This window comes from Helianthus annuus, chromosome 14 (assembly GCF_002127325.2).
Source record: "Helianthus annuus cultivar XRQ/B chromosome 14, HanXRQr2.0-SUNRISE, whole genome shotgun sequence".
Lineage (NCBI taxonomy): Eukaryota > Viridiplantae > Streptophyta > Magnoliopsida > Asterales > Asteraceae > Helianthus > Helianthus annuus.
In genome coordinates this window covers 17,758,127-17,777,538 of record NC_035446.2, presented here as the reverse complement: position 1 = coordinate 17,777,538, position 19,412 = coordinate 17,758,127, and positions in this window count along the sequence as shown.

Below are 19,412 nucleotides of genomic sequence, written 5' to 3'. Positions count from 1 at the left end.
GGACGAGTTAACATGACTCAAGCCTAGTTGACGGCTCTAATTAACGAACAAGTTGCTGCGGCACTTGCAGCCGCACAAGCAGGAGGTATAACCTGCTATTCTAGACCTATCCTAGGATGTTAGATCCTACTTTCGTGACCCAACTCTCGCGCTTGACCTTGACCTATCTTTCTCGCGCAACGGGTCGGAACGCACAGCAACCTGTCTGCACATTCAAGAACTTCATGGACTGTCGTCCAAGCGCATTCAGTGGCACAGAAGGAGCAGTGGGACTACTCCATTGGTTTGGGAAGCTCGAGTCGGTATTCGAGTTGTGTGAATGCCCTGAGGCTCGCAGGGTCAAGTACGCCACTATTACGTTGGAAGGAATCGCGCTAACCTGGTGGAACGCGCAAGTTCAGATATTAGGGCTGGCAGCTGCTAACGCCACCCCTGGAACGAATTCAAAGAACGCATTAAAAGGGAATACTGCACGCGTGATGACATCCACAAGTTGGAAGTGGAGCTTTACCATTTGAGAATAACGAGGTCAGAAATTGAAGCTTATACGAAATGGTCGAACGAACTGGCCATCTTGTGTCCAACCATGGTGGACCCTCAAGCAAGCGTATTGAATTGTACCTCAAGGGTCTAGCCTCAGAGATTCAGAGCCATGCTACATTGGCTAACCTCCACAATATCCAAGACATTTAGTGTCTTGCTCATCGCCTCACGGACCAGGCAGTGGAACAGAACAGGCTGCCTAGTTGTATCAGCACTATTACTACCGCTATCACTTCTGCTACTCCCGCTACTCCTAGTGACAACGAGCGGAAATGGGATGGGTATTCCAGCAAGGGTTCAGCTACCGTTCAGTCTCAAGCACAGCAACAGCGCAAGAATAGTGATCACCAGAGCCGAGTCAGCCAACTTCTGGTGGTCAGGGGTAGGGTGGATATCGGGGAATTCACCCAACGTGTAACTAATGCAACAGACACCACGGTGGTTAGTGCAACGAGGGACGTTGCCAGAGGTGTCTCAAGATGGGCCATGAAGCTTAGGATTCAGGAGTCCACGGCCTGCAAATCGGAATCGCCAGCAGCAACAGCAAGCAGAAATCCTATGCAAAGAAAAGATTGTTCGCATTCCTCGTTCTGGTCAAGAACCTCTCGAAGTTCAAGGCGACAAGAGTGGTGCTGTGGTTGGCATCACCTCTTTCTTGAAGGCTCGGAAATGTTTGCGGAAGGGCCACACCGCAATTTTGGCTCCCGTTACTGACGCATCAGCGAAAGAAAAGAAGTTGGAAGACCATCCAGTTGTACGTGACTTTCCTCAGGTGTTTCCTAAAGATTTACCTGGTCTACCGCCTCATCGTCAGGACGAATTTCAAATCGAGCTCGCTCCAGGAGCAGCACCCATAGCTTGAGCACCATATCACTTAGCTCCACCAGAATCGGAAGAACTATCGACGCAGCTACAAGAAATCTTAGATAAGGGATATATCCGAGCTACAAGAACTATTGGATACCAATTATCGGTGAAAAAGAACGATGGCACCTTCAGGATGTGAAATTGATTACCGTGAACTGAACAAGGTCAAAGTGAAGAACCATTATCCTCTTCCACGCATTGACGACTTATTCGACCAGTTGCAAAGGTCGAGTTACTACTCCAAGGTTGATCTAAGATCTGGTTATCATCAACTGAGAGTCCAGGATGAGGACGTCTCCAAGACAGCATTCAGAACTCGTTGCGGCCATTACGAGTTTCTTGTCATATCATTCGGGCTTACGAACGCACCTGCAGTCTTCATGGATCTTATGAACAGGGTGTGCAAACCCTATCTGGACAAGTTAGTCATTGTCTTCATCGACGACATTCTGATCTACTCCAAGAGTCAGGAGGAACACGAGCAGCACTTACGTCTCATCTTGGAACTTCTTCGAAAGGAGCAACTGTACGCAAAGTTTTCAAAATGCAACTTCTGGCTTCGTGAAGTCCACTTCTTAGGCCATGTGGTGAACAGGGATGGGATCCATGTCGATCCATCCAAGGTAGATTCGATCAGAAACTGGCCTGCACCGCGTACACCAACAGAAATACGCCAATTCTTGGGTTTGGCAGGGTACTATAGACGATTTATTAAAGACTTTTCGAAGATCACACAGCCGCTTACGCTACTGACACAGAAAGGTGTCACCTACCGTTGGGGAGATTCCCAGGAAAACGCTTTTCAGTACTTAAAGGATAGGCTTTGCAGCGCACCTATTCTCTCATTGCCAGAAGGCACGGACGATTTTGCACCTATTTTGTGACGCATCGATACAGGGGCTTGGTTGTGTATTGATGCAACGGGATGAAGTTATTGCCTACGCTTCACGTCAACTTAAAGTTCATGAACGGAATTACACGACGCACGATTTAGAGCTGGGAGCTGTTGTTTATGCGCTCAAGATATGGCGACACTACCTGTACGGTACCAAGTGCACAATTTACACCGATCACAGGAGTCTCGAGCATATCTTCAAGCAGAAGGAATTGAACATGCGTCAGCGACGATGGGTCGAGCTACTTAATGATTATGAATGCGCTATCAAGTACCATCCAGGCAAAGCCAGTGTTGCGGCAGACGCTCTCAGTCGAAAGGATACTTTACACAGGCGTGCACGAGCTTTGCAGCTCACTATTCAGTCTGATCTTCCTGCACAGATACGGAATGCTCAGGTAGAAGCATTGAAACCAGAAAATGTCAAGGCTGAAGCCTTACGCGGCTCAAGGCAACGGTTAGAACAAAAGGAAGACGGCGCCTACTATGTAACAGGACGTATTTGGGTCCCACCCTATGGCGATCTACGCAAACTTGTGATGGATGAAGCACACAAGTCTCGCTACTCGGTACATCCAGGGTCGGATAAAATGTACCATGACATTAGAACTACATATTGGTGGCCTAGCATGAAGGCCCACATTGCAAATGTTTGACTTGTGCGAGAGTCAAGACAGAGTACCAGAAACCCTCAGGCCTACTTCAGCAGCCTAAGATACCTCAATGGAAATGGGAAGAAATTTCCATGGATTTCGTTACAGGCCTACCTAGATCTCAGCGTGGGAACGATACAATATGGGTAATCGTGGATCGACTCACCAAGTCTGCACACTTCCTAGCTATAAAGGAAACGGATAAGTTCTCCACTCTCGCAGACATCTATCTTAAAGAAGTTGTTTCGAGGCACGGGGTGCCCACCTCCATCATTTCGGATCGGGATGCACGATTCACGTCAGAGTTATGGCAAGCGATGCACAAATCTTTCGGCTCACGATTAGACATGAGCACAGCGTATCATCCTCAGACGGATGGGCAGTCTGAGCGAACGATCCAAACTCTTGAAGACATGCTTCGGGCATGTGTTATTGATTTCGGCAACGGCTGGGAAAAGCACCTCCCTTTGGTGGAGTTTTCATATAATAACAGTTATCACACCAGCATACAAGCCACTCCATTCGAGGCATTGTACGGACGTAAATGCCGGTCATCTCTCTGTTGGGCAGAGGTGGGGGATAGTCAGATCACGGGTCCAGAGATTGTAGTGGACGCCACAGAAAAGATTGCGCAAATACGACAACGCATGGCGGCAGCACGCGACCGTCAGTAAGCATACGCAGATAAGCATAAGAAACCGTTGGAATTTCAGGTCGGGGACCGGGTTTTACTTAAAGTCTCACCCTGGAAGGGTGTGGTTCGATTTGGTAAACGAGGCAAACTCAATCCACGGTATGTTGGACCGTTCGAAATCACTGAAAGAATAGGCCCAGTAGCCTACAGACTGAACCTACCAGCTGAACTCGGTGCAGTTCACAATGTATTTCACGTGTCGAATCTGAAGAAGTGCCTGTCAGATGAGACCCTCATAGTTCCTTTCAAGGAACTCACTATCGACGAGCGGTTGCAGTTCGTCGAGGAGCCAGTTGAAATCACGGACCGGGATGTTAAGGTCCTCAAACACAAGAGAATCCCTCTTGTTCGAGTTCGTTGGAACTCCCGACGTGGCCCAGAGTACACCTGGGAACGCGAAGACCAAATGAAAGAAAAGTACCCCCAGTTATTCGGAACCAATGCAACCACTACTGAGGCTGAAGCTACTACTACTGAATTTCGGGACGAAATTCCAAATCAACGGGGGATGATGTGACACCCCAGGAAAACCAGTGAACGATACAACTTACCTAGCTTCCTCAGTGAGTGCGTACCAAATTTCGGGACGAAATTTCTTTTAAGTTGGGGATAATGTGACAACTCGAATTTCCAAGATTCTATTTCGCATTTATTGCACGTTCATGTATTGACTAGTCGTTTATTTGCACAATTGATTGTCATGGAATTATATATGTTTTGATTGTTTGATTGTGCATGGTTGTTTGTTAATTGCGAAATTGGTAAATATATGAACTTGGTGGTGAAATTATGAAATTGTTATGAGATGGTGTACATGTGTAATATATGATACTTAGGGAGGTAGAGGGTAATTAATGAAATTCTAGAGATTCTTAACCCTAATCTTCTCCTACCCTAATCATTCTCTAATCATTCACAAAGAATCAAAAACACGTACTTTCACCTCCTCTAATCCTCTCTACAACACCTTCTCATCATTCTTGGATTCACAAGTTCTTTTGCATCAAGTTTGATTGCCAATCCATCTAGAATCGAATCAAGGTAATTGTTTAATCATTGTTTGTGATTGTTTGATTGTTATTAATCCTTGATTCTTGTGATTCATGTAAACCCTAGTTCCACATGTAATGATTTGGTGTTATTGAATTCTGATTATTGTGTACTGATGTTGATTGTTGTATAACCATTGCTTGATGATCTAAATGAGTGATTTGTAGAAATTGCTGATGATTGATTTCATTTTACATTAGTATGAATTAGGGTTTTGATTGTAAGAGAACGAAACTGTTGAATGTACGTGTGTAACTGCTTCAATCGCAATTTTGATTGTCTGAGTTTTGATAAAATATGTTAGTCAGAGTTTTAGATCGATATAATTGTCTGAGTTTCATAGCACATTGTGGTTGTCCGAGTTCTTTATCAAACATGGTCCGATCTTTGTAACTTGTCATGGTCCGAGTATATACATGTTTCTAGTCCGAGCTTTATGCAAATCATATAATCCGAGTTTCTGAATAACTTATCATGTCCGAGTTCTTTACCCATGCACAAGTCCGACTTTTAAAAACAAAACAAGGGGGTCCGAGTTTAATACCTTGTCCGAGTTTCATGAGATTGTGGTCCGAGTTTCATGAGATTGTGGTCCGAGTTTAATGTGTTGATTAAGTTGCCCGATTTCAAAACAAACAAAGGGGTCCGAGGGATGCACTTGGTCCGACCTTTTGTCTTGTAGATAGGTCCGAGTTCTAACACTCTTGGTGGTCCGAGTTTTCTTGTCTATTATGTTGGTCTGAACTTTAAGGCCCCAACCCCCCTTAGTCCGAATTTAATACATAAGATTACCATGTCCGAGTTTAGAAGGGGACTCCCTTAGGTCCGAGTTTCATATTGCTTTTAATCAGAGGTTTATAAATTCATAAGTGGTCCGACTTTCCAACAGGGGAACCCCCCCCCCCCCCACACACACTTGTCTGATGTTGTGTAATTGTCTGATGATGTGTAATTGTCTGATGTTGTGTAATGATCAGTTTGAAACAACGAGCTGCATGATATATTATGTTAATTCTGTTAAGCTGTGTATGACACTTTGATTCCCAGACTTCGTTAAACATGTGAAGTTATTTTACACTGTTAAATGTATAAAGCGTGTTAACGGTGGCCACTAGATTAATATACACGTAAGATTAAACCGTGAAATCAGGGACGCTACGCATGAATTACGTGAATAGGATTGACTGCTTACATGATGAATGATTCTATGTGAATGATTGCATGATATTGAATGAAACGGTATGATCCTGCATGTGTGAACACTTTATGTGATATCATCGTGTACACAATAAACACACAAAGCACCGTTGCTTGAATGTCGAGGATTGTAAACCCTAATTGAATGAATCATGTGCAATATATCCTAGGTCGTGTGTAACGGACTTAGAGATTTAATAAACCCTAGAAGCAATAACATACCGAGCAAACCAAGGTGAGTTCACACAGCCAAGGCATGGGGTTCCCAGGGTGGGAATGGGATTTGATTATTTACTGGTACTTATCTATACTGGAACGTAGTGATGTGACTTGATGAACTATTGTACATACTCCGCTGATTGAACTACGACTAGACTAGTAACACTTATTGAACTGATCTTCGCACACCTGCCAAGGGTTGGCCGCGATATTATGACTGACTTCGCACACCTGCCTTTGAAAGGCCGCGAACTGAAATTTACTAATCTTCGCACACCTGCCTGGGAGGCCGCGATACAGATAAACCTAGTCTAGAATACTCGGGATGAACATCCCCTTATATCTTCGCATACCTGCCTGGGAGGCCGCGATGGAAACTAATACGATACATGACATAACGAACGAACATACTACTACTCACACTATACTATTACTGAACTGTTAATTGTGAACTCGCTCAACTAGTTGTTGATCCTCTGTTACATGCCTTGCAGGTCGTTAGATACTTATGGAGCTTGCACAGGGAGGAGCAGGTCGTTGTGGAGCCTGGATTATGTTTTGAAACTTATTGAACTTATGTTACACATTTGGGTTTTCATACTTATGCTTCCGCTATACTTTGAAACTATGATTATATTTTGAACACCTATCGTATTGGATGTTTGGTTTACATTTATTTTACTTGATATTAATTACATGTTCAATATGATTGGTGGCTTGATCCTGGTCAGTCACGCTTCCAAGCGGTGATACTCCGCAGGTGGATTTTGGGGGTGTGACAGATTGGTATCAGAGCCATTGGTTATAGAGAACTTGGTTTTAATATGGGAAAACGTTTTTATTAAAACGAGACTATAACCAGAACAGTGCTCTCAACGATCCACAACGACGCTTCGCTCCACGTGCAAGACTCGACATACTAGGTAATAAGGTTTATGTTTATTGCCTACATGCTAGAGTTGCATAGAACTTTGCTCGTAGTATGCTTACACTACTCTGCTCACTACTTGTTATTGCTTGAGAACACTTACGTGCTTACACTCTTCTGTCATCGCACTACTCGCGAACCATTCATACTTACGCTACCTTTACTGTTCGATCATGTCTGGACGAGTTAACATGACTCAAGCCTAGTTGACGGCTCTAATTAACGAACAAGTTGCTGCGGCACTTGCAGCCGCACAAGCAGGAGGTATAACCTGCTATTCTAGACCTATCCTAGGATGTTAGATCCTACTCTCGTGACCCAACTCTCGCGCTTGACCTTGACCTATCTTTCTCGCGCAACGGGTCGGAACGCACAGCAACCTGTCTGCACATTCAAGAACTTCATGGACTGTCGTCCAAGCGCATTCAGTGGCACAGAAGGAGCAGTGGGACTACTCCATTGGTTTGGGAAGCTCGAGTCGGTATTCGAGTTGTGTGAATGCCCTGAGGCTCGCAGGGTCAAGTACGCCACTATTACGTTGGAAGGAATCGCGCTAACCTGGTGGAACGCGCAAGTTCAGATATTAGGGCTGGCAGCTGCTAACGCCACCCCTGGAACGAATTCAAAGAACGCATTAAAAGGGAATACTGCACGCGTGATGACATCCACAAGTTGGAAGTGGAGCTTTACCATTTGAGAATGACGAGGTCAGAAATTGAAGCTTATACGAAATACTACTACTCACACTATACTATTACTGAACTGTTAATTGTGAACTCGCTCAACTAGTTGTTGATCCTCTGTTACATGCCTTGCAGGTCGTTAGATACTTATGGAGCTTGCACAGGGAGGAGCAGGTCGTTGTGGAGCCTGGATTATGTTTTGAAACTTATTGAACTTATGTTACACATTTGGGTTTTCATACTTATGCTTCCGCTATACTTTGAAACTATGATTATATTTTGAACACCTATCGTATTGGATGTTTGGTTTACATTTATTTTACTTGATATTAATTACATGTTCAATATGATTGGTGGCTTGATCCTGGTCAGTCACGCTTCCAAGCGGTGATACTCCGCAGGTGGATTTTGGGGGTGTGACAGGTTTCCAAACAACTGTAATCGGTTGTCGCAAGAGAGGTTCTGACGTGGACAGATCTTAGCCATCAAATATTTGTAACTACTGCCACGTCATCATTCACTTCTTCTCTCTATATAAAAGCTGTTTCATCCCTAAATCGAGGTTCTACCACTGCAGTCTTGAATTCAAAATTTCCAAAAACAGTTTCCAACATATTAAAAACTCTCCAACTTAAACCTTGTTTCATCCCCAAATCACCTTCTCTTCTGATCATGTCTCTGAACATCAAAAACCCTCACAATTACCTCCCCATCTTCGAGAAAACCAGCAAAAATACCAGCTATCACTCAATAATTGACCTTTTAACGTCATCGAAATATAAATCGATTCTTACTGCTGATGCTCCGGTTCATACAGAAACACTCCGACAATTTTGGTTTAATGCTGAAATAAAGGCTGAAGATAATAATCCAGTTTCCATCACATCTAAGGTCGGGGAAAGTGTGGAAGAATTTCTCCCTTTACAATTTCCACTACATTTGCATTAGACGACTTGGGAGGTAAGAACAACTTTGAAAAACTTGAACTTCATACAGAGTTCATTGAAAGAGGGTATGATGCACAATTAAAGGAAGTTACTATCTACAAACCAAACTTCCCTCCGCCAATGAAATTTTTGTTTCATACTCTTTTAACTTGTCTCTCAGCCAAGACCACCGCATTTAATGAGATACCTTTGAACATTCAGTATTTGGGTTATGCTATTTTAACAAAATCTGATTACAATTTATCACAAGCACTGTTTTCTGATTTGTTGAATAATGTGAAAAATGTGAAAAAATTGAAAAAAGGTGTTCGTAGTAATGCTTTTCTGTTGTATCTAAGACTTCTAAGCTACTACCTACGAAAACAAGTGTCTCAAACAGATTTTGAACAGGGTGTAGCTTTTCAAATAAATAGTCTTTCAAGTAAAACTTTTACTAAACTTATGGATAAAGAGTCAAAAGTTTCAAAAATTGAAACAAAGGGGGATGAGCCTCTTTTAGATGCGTCCGCATCCGTTGCTCAAACTTCTGTTGTTGAGCGAACTGCTCCTGGTGATCGTGACACCACAACCTGTTGTTGTGAAATACACACCGGGAAAACGCAAAAAGAAAGCTGTCACATCCAAAAAGCCCATCAAAATCAAACAAAATAAAAAGGTTCCTCTGGAAGATGAGATCCCAGAGGTTAATGCAGTGACAACATAAATGTCACTTGAAACCACTGCTGCTACTTCTTCAAAGTTGTTGGAAAGATCTCAACCCATCCAAACTCCTCATGTATCGTCACAAAAGGATCATGTTGTAAGTACAGGGACACCACAACAAGAAGTAGACCTTTCATATGAAAGTATGTTTAAAAGTCCCTCTCCCAGGGCAATCACTCTTTCTACACCACAACCCTCGGCTCAAGTTCCATCAACAATATTACCTCTGTTTCAAGCTATTGAATTTCAGAAAGAAAATAGTTCCTCTAATGCACACATTACTGAGAGTAGATCGCAACAAAGGACTGTTTCTGAACTAATTCAATCTCCTATCCTACAAACAGTTGAGGAGGTTATCCCCGTTAAGTATTACGAAACTCTTGGTGGTAGTTCAAGTGGAGCAGCCACTACAACTGTTGAACCCATTGGTGATCAGTTGGACAGTGGTTACATCATTAAGACTCCCTTGAAGGCAACTACTGATGAGGTTACAGCTGTAATCTCTGCTTCAGTGGAAAGTCCCCAGCACGAGGAAAAAGGGGCATCTGTTTCTGATGATATGGAGACTTCTCCTATTATCAAAACAAATACAACCACTACAGGTGGGAATTCAGATGATCCTATTAAAGTAGGTGATGAATTAACTTATAAGGATTTGACGGTTAGAGTGTCTACCATTGAAATAGATGTTGCTGAAATGAAAGAATTGATTAAGCAGATGATAGAGCTTTTTAAAAGTCAACCTACCAGACAGGAAATTGCCAATGAGCTTTGGAACTTTATGCAACCCAACCTTCAAGCTCAGAGGAATTTGGCTGAAAGTAACCGCAATTTCAGTTTAGAATTTATCAGAAATTTGGTTGATGCCAGGTATAAAGACACACAAGCAGACATTATGAACATTAAGGAACATCTGTTGGAACTTACTGGCTCCACCTCTACATCAATCTTTGAGAAAGATGATGATGATAATGATGCCAAAAAGGGGGAGAGAGATTCATTGAGAAAGTTACCACCAGATTCAAAAGCTAATCCTACAGAAATTGTATCTCCTGCTCAACCTAAATCCCAACCTTCCCCAAAAAAACCACCACAAAAGAAGGAGAAAATACCTTCCACACCATCATCATCCATTTTGTCAATAGATGTTGGGAACACAAAAGTATCAGCAGATGTTTACCAAACAGCTACTGAGACACCAGTTGTTTCAGCAGAAGTTTCTCAAACATCTGCCATGATCATTTTCAGTACACCAACCACAATCCAACCATCTCCAACGTCGCAAAGATTTCCCATAGATTCATCTTCACTACCAAAACATTCTCCTTCACCAGAAATCATCTCCACACGTAAGAGAAAAACTTATATCGATAGAATGACAAAAATGAACAATGATCCTCTGGTAAAGCCAACTCAACCTAATAGGAAGAAAGTCAAAACAGTGGATTCAGATGAGGTATTGAAGTTTAAAAGAATGAGAGCAGAGCTTGTGGCTGCTGATTATGGTCCAGTTAGATCCATTGCCAGATGGTCTAAACTGAAGATAGTTGAGAACTACAAAAAGCTGGAAGAAGTTAGAGCTGAACATTCAAATGTTCTTCAAAACTCAGTCTATCCTACAACTGCTGGTCTGTCTCCAAAAATCAGTACTCCGAAAAACCTTCTCTCATCATCTGATTTGTCTGAATCAATTGTAAATTTAGTTAGCAGACCACAATCACCAAACTCATCTTCAATAATTCTTTGCCCAAGAAAACCAACTGATCCAAAAATAGTAAAGTGGAAGTCATGCTCAAAAACCCAAGTATTGACTTTTGATCAGATCAGATGGTAGTGTTGAAGAGATTAAAATGGATAGTGCATATAATCTGAATGCATACGATCTCCAAGATTTGTTGGACCTTCAACTTGAGAGGGATGATGAAGAAGACATGTTCTCCCTAGACTTTGAACTACAATTCAAAGGACAAATCAGGGAGATGTTGATGAGAAATAAAATTCAGTAATAAGGAAGGGTTTTCGTATGATCTGTTGTATAGGGAGATTGTTGGATCAGCAGCTGTTACAATGTTTGGAGTAGCATATTTAACCAGATCACAACATGTAGCGAAGGACATGTAGCTGCGTAACAAATTCTTGAGTGAGGTTTGATGTGTGTTGTTTAGGCAGGTGATCGTTTGTTCTTAGTTAATCTTTGTTAAAGTTAAGTTGTATTCGAACTTTATTGAGTTTGTTAGACGTCTTTCATATGTACTTATGTTTATAACAATTTACTTATGTACTTATGTACTTATGGGTGGATACTCTCTTTTTTGAATAAGAGAATGGAAATAATCATATATAACTGATGAATTTTATTAAGTTTGTTAGACATCTTTTATTAAGTTTGTTAAATATCTTTTATATTTACTTATAGTTGCCTTTTAGCTATAATAGATAACACGTTTTGGTACAATATCTATACACATATCTATATGTTCTATCAATATGTGTTATGCATGATTTTCTAAGAAGCGACCCGTGTTTGCACACGGGTCTTACCGCTAGTATAATTTAATAAATCAATCAAAGAATTACTATGACTTTAAAACTCTAACTCTAAATTATGTACTAGTTCACAACTTTCATAAAAAATGCATACATCTATAATTTAGTTTACTTGTCCACTGGAGGGTGGGCACAGGCCCACCGTCCGGCCCATAGCTATAGGGTTATACATCCATTATATTATGATTCATATTTGAATTGGGAAAACAATGACTTACCTCTATTGTGGTGGGCCTTAAACAAATATTAAATTAGTTCAGCTGCAACAAATGGTTTATCAAGGCTGGATGGACAAGACAAGTGGCTCTAGAGAACAAGAGGAATGGATGAAATTGCAACAATATGGTTTGTCAAGGCTGAATGGACAAGATAAGTGGGTGTGGTCTCTTGACTCGGGTGGAGACTTCTCAGTTGCATCATGCCGGGAGGCTTTCAGCAAACAGGCAACCCTGTTTTTTTCCATATGAACGGGTTAAATGGGTACCGAAGAAGATTAATATCTTTGCGCGGAGGGCTGAACAGGATCGTCTTGCTACACTGAAGAACTTACAAAAGAGGAACTTGCTACATGGGTCAAGTATGTGTCGTTTGTGCGGCGACATAGAGGAAGATGCAAATCATATACTTACGGAGTGCGTCGTGGCGGCTTTAACATGGCAAAGGATCAGTATATGGATGAAAATCCCACCGATTTATGCGTTCAATTTTCGAGATCTCATTCAGATGTATAAAAATGTCAATGGGCCGGAACAAAAAAAGAGACTGGTACAAACGGTTGGACGACATGTTGGGTTGTATGGAAAGCTTGGAACGATGTGATTTTCTATGGCAAAAGATTTTCGGTTGATGGAATATTCGGGGAAATACAATCTTTGGCGTTCATAAACATAGATCGAATGGAATGCAAGTCGATTAAGAGAAGTGGGTGAATTTCAATATATAGGATATACAAAAAATTTGTGGGTGTGTGGTTTTAGGCTCGGTAATCTTTTTCTTCTGTTTTGAAAGAAATATATGGGTGAGGAATAGTGGTGATGACTGCATGTATGCTAATGTCTCACTCGTATCTTTCAGCCAGTAACAATTTTTGGTGATAATTAATGAAGTATTTTTTGTTGTTCAAAAAAAATTTGTTTTCCCAATTCAACGTCATGTGGATTGTCACAACATTAGAAACCCCCCAAAAAAATTTGTTTTCCCAAAAGGTGACTTAGAGGCATAAATTAGCATGTTGACACTTTTAGTCCTTCAGCATACATCTTTTCTTTGTTTGACATCTTTAACCCTTCAAAGTCAACTTATTACCCGTCAAGGGTGTATGACACGTGTCTTCTCACTATTGGGTATGATTTTTGCGAGGTGTTACATTTTGTTACAAATAGCTTCGTACGAACCCACTGTCGTAGCTTCGTACAAATTGAGGTGTTAAGAGTAAACTTGTTTTATTTGCAGCTTTGTACGAAGGCATTATTCTAGCTTCGTACGAACGGATTATCTTGGTTATTTTCATTTCTAAATTGTCTAAGTGTAGGATTGTTTTGCAAGAATCATGGCTAAAGAATTCTATAACACGTTTTATAACGCGTTCACATTTGAAGAAATCCCAGTTACAACAAAGACTGTTACGAATCTTATTTCTGAGAGTTTGAACCATGATAATGTTTACGGAAATCACCAAAAGCCACCTAAACTAATGAATATCTAAGACTATCATTCGTGGAGCACGAGATTTGAGAACTAGGTGAAGGCGTATGCCTATGAGAGTTGGATTATGATGACCTACGAGTATAAAAAAACTGTAAACGAACAAAATGAATTACTTTCAATTCCAGAATTTTCAAAAATTGAGAAACAAAAACATTCTAATGAGCTAAAAATGGTAACATTATTGCAACAATCGATTAGAGAGGATATCTTGTTTTTACTTCAACATGGTGAAACATCTAAGTCAATTATCAAAAAGAACAAAATCTCTCTGCTGAAAAAGGAATTTGATCTGTTTGGATACATGAAGGGTGAAACTGTTACAAATGACTGAAAGGTTTTGTCATTTGAAAATCGAGCTAGAGAGGTTTGGAATTAAAAAAGACAGAGAAGAGATTGTTGATAAACTGATTGAGGCCTTACCACACGTCGATGACTGGCAGACATATTTGATAATTTTGAAAAATGATGCCAAGTTTGATGAAATCACGTTAGATAGTTTAATTGAAAAACTAGAGGGACATGATCTGATGTTACAGAAACAAAACAAAATGTCCAGTTCTAGTTATCAGTAGAATGTTGATCTATATTACCGAAGAAGTATGCTGCAGAACAACTAGTCACCAAAGATCAGTACAACATTTAGTGAAGATAATTTTGGTGATTCATCGAAAAGCAAGTCTCCAAGCTATGATTCAGGATATCATTCATCTTCTGCATCATCAAAATCCAGTCCGAATCAAAACTGGAAAGATTCTCCAAATTTAAACACTGATTTCGAAAGACAACACATGAGTTTCTTGGCTTCTGTTATGGAGCCATATGAAGGTCTGATCGTAGGGAAGATAGGCAATCCAAACATGACAAAGGAAGATTACGATCAAGTAGACCCGGAAGAGATGGAGCTCATGGATATTCGCTGGTGCATGGCAAGCATCATTAGGAGGGCTCAACGGTTTATGGAGATCACTAGGAGAAAGTGTTTGGAAGGCCCTGATATGAAGATAGGTTTGATAAAGCTAAAGTTACATGTTTTAAATGTAAACAGAATGGGCACTTCAAAAGAGAATGCACAAACAACAAAACAGATGATAGTGTTAATCCTTTTCATGAAGACTACTACAAGAAAGCTATATATCATCGCAACAACGAGCAACCATCAAGAAAGCAGACTGAGGAATGGTCATCTAAAGAGAAGAAACAAGCTATGTTAACGATTCATGATGGTAGTAGTGGACCCAGTATGATTCAAGATGATAACAGATGGAAAATTCAAGATGATGAAGGTTTCAATTGGAACAAATATATTAAAGTTGAGAGAACAAAAAAATGGGCGTTGGTTGCTGAGTTCAAACAGAGCCGAGAGGAAGAACATGCACGAGCTTATTTGAGTAATGTATACGATTCTTTCAAAGAAGCAAGGCGGGCAAATAGATGGAGTCAAGAAAAAGAGTGCTATGTTGATCCTGAAGGAAACCCTATAGTTGATCCTGACGAGGTAGATTTTGAAGCATTAGTTGTTGCAATTCCAATTGTGGGAGTTTGGTGTAGAGGACTCAAATAGATTCCACACTACAGAGAAAAGGTGGATGAAGGAATAAACAAGGTGATTTATGCGAGCTTAGAGAAGAAGAAGAAGAAGAGGAAGAAGAAGACAGTGGAGGAAATTGTCGATGAAAGCAAGAAAATGATGAAGGAGGTGAAGAGAGAAAAATTAGCTGATGAAAAGCTGGAGAAGCCGGTTGATGAAGTTGTTGCTAAAGAACAGCAGGTGAAGGAAGAGAATCAGAATCAAAAGGCAGAAGAGGACACGGTGCCTAATGCCGAGGTAATAAAACAAACTGATTCTTCTAATTCATCGATTGAAATTGATCATAGAGCTGAACAACAGTGCAAGAAATGCATGGAAACATGCAAGGCTTGTGCTGAAAAGGATAAAAATCTAAGATCCAGAGATATTGATTTTACTAAAATAGAAAAAGAATTTCAAAGAAAAATGTAATGAAATGTTAGAAAATGAAAGATTTTTGAAAGAAAAAGAAAAAGAGCTAACACAGAAATGTGAAAATCTTGAAAAAGAAAACAAAGTTTTAAAACAAAAGTGTTTAGCTGATTGCAACGAATGTATTCCAAAATATAAAACTATTCAAGAGTTGCAAAAAGAGTATGATGGTGAAAGTGTCATGTTACACGGTAAAAGAAGCTTATGAAATTTTGAAGAGTAAAGTCAAAAGTCTGGATGATAGATTGTCAGCATGTCAGGTCACAACCAAATTTCTTGAAGCCAGATATGAAGGAAAACAAATGGTTTTAAATAACTATATTGATGAAGTTTCTAAACTTAAACAAGAACTAGCTGAAAAAGAAAAATTGGTTAATAAACTTCAAAGTTATCATGCTTCTTCATATATTCTGGAACGTATTTTCAACATCACACCGGATGGTAAAGAGTCTGAAAAGAACAAAAAGTAAATTGGGTCAGAATACCATCAGGTTCCACCACCGTTGGAGGATAATTATACATTCTATGATGGCGAAAAGGTGGATAAAGCAATTAATATGGTTAACCAATTACCTGACAACATCGATGTGACTTACACCAAATCTGATGATCTTGGTGATTCAGATGTGGTAGGTAAGGTTGTTGAAAGCATTCTAACAGAGGAGTCTACCAAAACAGATAAGTCTGAGTCACAGGATGAAAATGAGGGAAGTTTTCATGAAAGTTATACTAAAAATTCAAAATCTGAGAAAGCTGCGAATGATGATCCAATAGGATTGGCTTATACCATGATTGGATCGGACAAGTTATTCTCAGATGTTGAGGTCCCAATTCAGAATGTGATTTCAGATAAGATTGATAAAGTGTTTAAATTGGTAGAAATTGAAAAATCTGAAATTTCATAATTTGCTGGAAAGAGCAAGAAACCTTTTTATAATAAACCTGGTTACAAAAAAGAAGAACATGAAGCCTGAGTTGGGTTATAATAAGCAACAAAACAAAAAGAAACGGTTTAAAAAGACAAATTATTAGAAAAAAACGAAGTTTGTTCATGGAACAAGTTTTAAGGAAGAGAAAGAACTCCAATTAAGGCGACAGTCTAATGAAGAGTTCTATGCTCAAAAGAGAAAACAACAACAGGCCAAAGATATTTCAAAAAGAACATGTTTTAAATGTGATCAAATTGGACATGTTGGGCGCAAATGTCCAAATCTGAAACCTGTTGATGTTAAACAAAAGACACAGCAAACTAAGGATGTGAAACAGAAGTCAACCAAGTTTGAATCACAACAAACTTGGAAACCGAAATAAAAAACACCCACAGTTGAGCCTAAACAGATTTGGAAACAAAAGATTGATTTTCAAAAGCCAAAACAAACTTGGAAACCAAAAACATCTAGGTTTGAACCAAAACAAATCTGGAACCCAAAAATTGATCCAACATTTTATCAAAGGAGTGTTTCAAAATGGCAAATCTAGGTGGTTAAGCAACAAAAGACTACTGTCAGTGAGAATAATAGAGAAAATGTTTTTGAAAAGAATGACAAAAATTATTCAGTTTTGTCTGGAAAAATTTATGTTCAACTATCTGAGTCAAAGCAGGATTGGGTTACTTTGTTCAAGTAATTGAGTTAGTTGTATGTGCAGGTGCTCCAGATGATGGTTGATTGTCAAGATGAAGGAGGGAGCAGCCTGGCACGAGAGGAAGCTGAACCCTGCAACTAAAAAAACAGGGAGTTTGTTCGTTTCTGTACATAAATAAACCATATTAAAAATCTTAAAAATAGAAAAATTTTTAAAAAAAACAAAAATATGTTTTTATTTTGTCAAAAATTAAAGAATGAAAAAAATATGTTTGTGTTTTATATTTTGTCAAAAATAAAAAATTTTCAAAAACATGTTGATTGAATATGCCGAAACCCTCACGGCTGAACAAACATGATTGTTTCACAATTAAAAATGGTTTTAACATTGTTAAAAATCAGTGTGTTGTAAATCATGGGGGGTACTTTCTGCAAAACAGAGCATGTGAAGCGGAAAATAGATGGCCCGATGAAGCTATTTGCATCGGGTTGTCAAATGTTCTTAAATGTTTTGGATTTTAGGGGGAGTAAAAATTTCAGAAAATACAAAAACATTAGAAAATTTGAAAAAAGTCAAAAACATTAGAAAATGATAAAGAGTTTTGTGTAAAAAGAGGAAATGATAGTAAATCAGTAGACAATCACAGTACGCTAAAGAAATGGGAAGTCAAATGTGATAAGCGGTCTCACTGATGATATGTCAGTAGGTTTTACACATTTAGTAGATTGATTTCGAGATATAAACTTAAAATCTATTACTTTCTTATCTTGTGGGGAACATCTCTCGGATATATGGGTAACCCCCGAAATCTGGTTTGAGAGGTTGCCTGATTCTGAGATACTAGGTCTTTATACTGTTTGATATCTGGGGTATTATACTTGGTCTTCTGATTTTGCGTCAGCAATGGCCTAGATCTCGTATAATACTTTATGCGCTTTAAAAAGCTTTCCCTCTACATAAAAATTGAGAAAATATCGAAAGATATATATCAAGTGCAGTTGTAAAGAAGATCCCTAAGTAGGACACACCTCATGTCGAGCCTTCATCTCTTTGATTGAACGGTAGTTCATACCTGAGCTCTCAAGGTCTCGCATTAACCCAGAGTACAGATATCAATATAGTATATTCACATGTAAAACTGAATCTAGGGAATCTTGATATGCGAGTAAATTCTGAGGTGGGACACGCGAATAAGTTGAGTTCTTAAAACACTAAATCTCGTATCTCGAATCAGTTGAACTTTGTGTGAAAATTTAAGTGGATCAGTATACTGACAATCTAAGTGAATCGTTTAGAACTTAAAGTGTTTATAGCTCAACGGTGCTAGTGATTTGTCATAAACTGATATGATCTTCTGAACGAACTCAAATAAAAATATTGTTTGTAAATATTTCTTTATTAAAAAAATTAATTACAAAAAGATTTTCGGTGTGTTTTAGCATAAACTTTGAAAAATTCAAAAAGATTTTGTTTCTGCTTTATTTTCGACAACCGGTGTTCGAAAGCTGAGTTTCAAAATCTGAGTATGCTGAATATGTTTCTGAAAAATAAACAATTCATTACTTTGAAACATGAGTTTTTTAATTGAAAAATCAAAAACAGTTTGTGAAATCTCCAAGGTCATTAAGTTGGACTTGGATGATAATCGTGAGGTTTTGGATTCTTAAACTATCAAACAATGTAGTTATTTGATAGGGGAGAGAGCTGAGTTAATCTTGGGTAAAAACATACTGTTACATTTAAAGCCATGTTAGTGATTCTGAATATGTGTGTTTAGGGGCCAGGCAATTGTTCTTGGGAAATCCGAAAAGTTTTAAGAATTGTTAAATTTGAACTAGGTCACAGATTTCTGTGAACAAACGATGTCCTATGTATTCACATATTTGAAATGCTCCAGCTTATTCATGATAAAAGTTTAGAGCTAGGTTTTTGATCATAAACTTTAATTGTCAAATATCTTACAAATGGGTTGAGATTTTTCAGATGAAAGAGCCAGACTATGATCCTGATAGCTGAGGCTAAGGGGGAGTCTGAAGACGAGTTCAAAGCAAGGGGGAGCTTGCATTCAAAGAGCCAGATAACGATTCTGGAGGAGATTGTGGAGATACCAGGTGTCGATCCTAATAAGCACGGAAGCTTAACGAAAGGGGGAGCCTGAGGAAAGAGCTAACTGAAAGGGGGAGCAGCTGAAGCTGTA